This window comes from Triticum urartu, chromosome 2, assembly GCF_003073215.2.
Source record: "Triticum urartu cultivar G1812 chromosome 2, Tu2.1, whole genome shotgun sequence".
NCBI lineage: Eukaryota > Viridiplantae > Streptophyta > Magnoliopsida > Poales > Poaceae > Triticum > Triticum urartu.
In genome coordinates, this window is record NC_053023.1 from 17,448,569 (window position 1) to 17,454,546 (window position 5,978).

The 5,978-nt window shown below is 51.8% G+C and overlaps 1 pseudogene; it reads left to right on the top strand.

Moving 5' to 3' along the window:
* The first annotated feature begins 1,129 nt into the window (after positions 1-1,129).
* Positions 1,130-2,333, top strand: LOC125540704 (annotated as a pseudogene).
* Positions 2,334-5,978: the final 3,645 nt, after the last annotated feature.

Sequence of the window (5,978 nt, forward strand, 5' to 3'; positions counted from 1 at the left end):
TGTAGTGCAAAATTGCACTCTGGACCAGAGAAGAAAAATTGATGCAGAGCTCAAAATATTACATGAATAAAAGATATTTTTGCATAAAAGTGATTTAAAAACATCACATGACATCTCCAAATTTTGGTTGGAACTTTAAGTGAATTTATCAAATGGTTGTAGTTCAATTATGGCCATATAATCTTGGAAAACCATTTTTCAAGAAAATAAAGATCAAGCAAATTAATTATGTAATTAGTTCTACTAATAAAAGAAGAGTTTTTCTTGAGAGGTTAAACAAGTCCAATAACATATTTGAAAAGTTTTCATTTTGGGGGAAAAACTCCATAATAACAAGGGAGAAAAAGGTTCAAAAATAAAAAGGGAGCCCAGAAAATAAAAGTTTTAATTTCCTGGCAAAATTTTAATTTATTAAAATAAGGTCAAAATTTTGGGGCGTCACACTTTTATATCAAGAAAAAAGGTAGAGTTGATCAATATCATCTCTTCTTGGAGAATAGACATGAGGCCCTGGATCACTAAAGTCATGATCTGGTGGAAATAAAGGGACGATATGATTGAAATGGGTGGAAATTTAATTTGCAAAATCGATGCTATTCCCAGGAAACCGACAAACAGCGAGTGCGCCAAAATAATAATGACCTCTCAACCATGGAACGAGACACGACGTGTAGAGTTGGTGAACATGACTTGTTGAGTAGGAGTAGGACAGAAGCTATCTTCAGAGCCATCGCATCAATCCGTACATAGTCATCACCTCAGCGTAGAGATCCTGGGGCTAATGGCCTTTGGGTGCAACCGTCTGGAGATGGTTTCATAGGCGTTATTCAACCGGTTTGGCTGGCATGTCACTAATAGATTATGTGGTTAAGTCATGTAATCTTTTGTTTGTACCCATCATTTGTGGTGTTTTCTTTTCTTTTTATCGTTTTAGTTGATACTATGTATATTCAGATCTATTTATTGTTTTTTAATAAAAATGACTATGTGCATGATGATGATGTAGAGGCCGGGGTCTTTCCCCTTTTCTAAAGGAAAATAAAAATAAAAGGACAGGACTACAATGGTTCAGTCTGATTCGTACTCGTGTCATTCAGAAAGTCATATCGACAGTTCATACTCGTGTCACTCAGGAGTACCATGATGCAGTCTGCACAACAAACACAAGTTCAGCTGCAGCCACTAAGCACTAGGCAGCCATGGCAATGGAACTGGAGGGCCCTGCCACGACTCTCCTCGTTGTCGTGGGGCTCCTCATCCACCTGGCCGGATCCAGCCCCCCGCCGACTCCTGTGGTCTGCGCCCGCGGCACGTCCGACTGCACGGTCACCAACGCGTACGGCTCCTTCCCGGACCGCGCCACCAGCCGCGTGGCAGCGGCGGCCGGGCGCAAGGTTAAGGTGGCCACCAGGTACTCCCACAGCCTGCCCAAGCTCGCGTGCCCCGGCGGTCGCGACGGCATCATCATCAGCACCCTGCAGCTTAACAGCACGGTCAGGCTCGACGCCGCCGCGCGGATGATCACCGTGGAGAGCGGCGTGCTCCTCCGGGACCTGCTCCGGGCCGCCGCCTCCGCGGGGCTGGCGCTCCCGCACTCGCCGTACTGGTCCGGCGTCACCATCGGGGGCCTGCTCGCGACGGGCGCGCACGGGAGCTCGCTATGGGGCAAGGGGGGTGCTGTTCATGAGTACGTCGTCGGGCTGAGGATCGTGACGCCGGCGCCGGCCAGCCAGGGCTTCGCGAAGGTGAGGGAGCTCGGCGCCCAACACCCGGACCTGGGCGCCGCCAAGGTCTCCCTCGGCGTCCTCGGCGTTGTCTCTCAGGTCACGCTGGCCTTGCAGCCGCTGTTCAAACGGTCGGTGACGTTCCTGGAGCGCGACGACTCGGACTTGGAGGATCAAGTGGCCGCGTGGGGCGGCCTCCATGAGTTCGGCGACCTGGCGTGGCAGCCGGGGCGGGGAAAGGTCGTGTACCGCCAGGACGACCGCGTGACGTGTCGTCGCCGGGCAACGGCCTCAACGACCATCCCACCCTCCGATCGAGAGCCGCGTTCGGACGCGTCGGCGCCAGACGCGCAGAGGAGCTGCTGGAGGAGAACGGCACCGACATTGCCAGGTGCGAGGCGGCGGCGGCTGGTCTTCAGAGGCGGTCCTCTTCTTCCCCTGAGGAGAGGAATTTTCAGTTCCTCCCTTCCGAACAGTCTCCTTCATGGAGGTTGTAGTTCCCTTGTCCCCTCCCTTGCTTTCCTCCAAAGGCACAATCTTCAACATCCTGACCAGCATGGGATCCGGCGTGGTCTCGGGGAGGGGAGCCGGACACCTGATCAGCTTTGCTTTCGCTATCCACTCATGTTTAAAGGACAGCTCTTTTAGGGGCAAGTTTATGACAAATATACGGATAGCGAGTCCGGGCACAAGGCTACTTACTTGAGTATCCGGGCGATTGCAGCTCAGACCTGCGTCCTCGGTCAAGTCCGGACACACTGCTTGTGATCCGAAGAACAATTTATACATCTCCGCGGGCGTTGCGCCCATGAAATGCTGGAGAGCTCGCGGTCCCTCCGGATTGAACTCCCACAGGCGAAGGGGGCGACGTTTGCCAGGCAGGATTCGGCAGATCAGCATGACCTGCGTCACTTCGACCAGGCTGAGGTCTCTTTCTAAGAGAGCCCTGATGCGGCCCTGCAACAAGGGCACGTCCTTGGATGGCCCCAAGTCTAGTCCTTTATTGACCCATGACGCTAGCTGTGGTGGGGGACCCGAACGAAAGGCGGGTGGTGCCACCCACTTGGTGCCCCTGGGAGCGGTGATATAGAACCACTCTCGTTGCCATAAGCCGAGCTCCTCTTGAAAAGAGCCCTCGGGCCATGGAGCATCGGCATTCTTGCTCATAACAGCACCTCCGCACTCCGCGTGCCGTCCCTCGATCATCTTCGGCTCTACTTTGAAGGTCTTGAGCCATAATCCGAAGTGAGGAGTAATATGGAGGAAGGCTTCACACACGACGCTGAATAAGGAAATATGGAGGATGGACTCCGGAGCTAAGTCGTGAAATTCCAGCCCATAATAAAACAGGAGCCCCCTCACGAAGGGATCCGTCTGGAAGCCTAGCCCCCGACGGAAGTGAGACATGAACACCACGCTCTCACCAGGCTTGGGAGTGGGAATGACCTGCCCTTGAGTAGGCAGCCTATGTGAGATTTCGCCGGTCAAGAACCTGGCCTCTCTCAGCTTTAGTACGTCCTCCTCCGTGGCATCCATCGGCCTCGAAGGTCGGAACCGGACATTGTCGAAGATTCGAAGCGCCTGAAATCTGGAGCCTTGGGTGTTGGAACTCGAGGCGAAGGTCGAACTCGTTTGAGATTGAAAGAAAGGAGTAAGGCCTTGGTCTCTTTATGAGAGGTTGAATACCAAAGGCCCTCCCCGTAACCGTTTGGGACTCGCCTTTGATCGAGAAAATATACCAACGGGCACGACTGGGTTACCCACGCCCGTATTGATGAGAATCCCGGAATAAGGGGACACGATCTCTGCTTCGACAAGACGTGCCAAGGAAACCGCCTCGCTAAACGCGCTGAGGTGGGACAATAAAACGATTCGAATAAAGGCTTGGCCGTGGTGTGATGTCACGCTACGGAATACGTCAGCAGATTGGATTTGTGTAAATATTATTCTCTCTATGGCAATATGTGGAAACTTATTTTGCAGAGCCGGACACTATCCTTTGTGTTCAAAATCTTCTATGAAGTACTTGGAGGAGGAACCCGCCTTGCAATGCCGAAGACAATCTGCGCGCCGGACTCGTCGTCATTGAAGCCTGGTTCAGGGGCTACTGAGGGCGTCCTGGATTAGGGGGTGTCCGGATAGCCGGACTATGCCTTCGGCCGGACTCCTGGACTATGAAGATACAAGATTGAAGACTTTGTCCCGTGTCCGGAAGGGACTTTCCTTGGCGTGGAAGGCAAGCTTGGCGATACGGATATGTAGATCTCCTACCATTGTAACCGACTCTGTGTAACCCTAACCCTCTCCGTGTCTATATAAACCGGAGGGTTTTAGTCCGTAGGAAGAATAACAATCATACCATAGGCTAGCTTCTAGGGTTTAGCCTCCTTGATCTCGTGGTAGATCTACTCTTGTACTACCCATATCATCAATATTAATCAAGCAGGAGTAGGGTTTTACCTCCATCGAGAGGGCCCGAACCTGGGTAAAAACATCGTGTCCCTTGTCTCCTGTTACCATCCGCCTAGACGCACAGTTCGGGACCCCCTACCCGAGATCCGCAGGTTTTGACACCGACAACTACGTTCCCCAACAAAATTCATTTTGCCAAAATTTTAGTTTTTTGCATATTATAAAAAGTGCAAATTTTGTGCAATTGTATCATTATTTTATTTTATTTTATTTTCATTTTCTTTCTTCTTAATCGGTAGTATTATGCCGCTAATTCATTCATTCTAAGAAACGTTCATTATTTTGGTGTTGCTTTTGTTGGGGAACGTAGCAGAAATTCAAAATTTTCATACGTGTCACCAAGATCTATCTATGGAGAGACCAGCAACGAGGGGAAGGAGAGTGCATCTACATACCCTTGTAGATCGCTAAGCGGAAGCGTTCAAGAGAACGGGGTTGATGGAGTCGTACTCGTCGTGATCCAAATCACCGATGATCCTAGTGCCGAACGGACGGCACCTCCGCGTTCAACACACGTACAGCCCGACGATGTCTCCCACGCCTTGATCCAGCAAGGAGAGAGGGAGAGGTTGAGGAAGACTCCATCCAGCAGCAGCACAATAGCGTGGTGATGGTGGAGGAGTGTGGCAATCCTGCAGGGCTTCGCCAAGCACCACGGGATATGAGGAGAAAGAGAGGGAGGGCTGCACCAACGAGAGAGATCAAATCGCGTGTATTGGGCAGCCCCTAGGCCTCATATATATAGGGAAAGGGGAGGAGGGTGCGCCCCCTCTAGGGTTCCCACCCCTAGAGGGGCGGCAGCCCTAGATGGGTCTTGGGGTGGCGGCCAAGAGGGGGAGAGGGGGGGGCGCCCACTAGGGTGGGCCTTAGGGCCCATCTAAGCCTAGGGTTTCCCCTTCTCCTCCTTTGCTGCGCCTTGGGCCTTGTGGGAGGCGCACCAGCCCACTCAGGGGCTGGTCTCTCACCACTCTTGGCCCACGCAAGCCTCCGGGACTGGTGGCCCCACTTGGTGGACCCCCGGGACCCTCCCGGTGGTCCCGGTACGTTACCGATAAACCCCGAAACTTTTCCGGTGACCAAAACAGGACTTCCCATATATAAATCTTTACCTCCGGACCATTCTGGAACTCCTCGTGACGTCCGGGATCTCATCCGGGACTACGAACAACATTCGGTAACCACATACAAACTTCCTTTATAACCCTAGCGTCACCGAACCTTAAGTGTGTAGACCCTACGGGTTCGGGAGACATGCAGACATGACCGAGACGTTCTCCGGTCAATAACCAACAGCAGGATCTGGATACCCATGTTGGCTCCCACATGTTCCACGATGATCTCATCGGATGAACCACGATGTCAAGGACTTAATCAATCCCGTATGCAATTCCCTTTGTCTAGCGGTACGATACTTGCCCGAGATTCGATCGTCGGTATCCCGATACCTTGTTCAATCTCGTTACCGGCAAGTCTCTTTACTCGTTCCTTAACACATCATCCCGTGATCAACTCCTTGATCACATTGTGCACATTATGATGATGTCCTACCGAGTGGGCCCAGAGATACCTCTCCGTCACACGGAGTGACAAATCCCAGTCTCGATTCGTGCCAACCCAACAGACACTTTCGGAGATACCCGTAGTGTACCTTTATAGCCACCCAGTTACGTTGTGACGTTTGGCACACCCAAAGCACTCCTACGGTATCCGGGAGTTGCACAATCTCATGGTCTAAGGAAATGATACTTGACATTAGAAAAGCTTTAGCATACGAACTACACG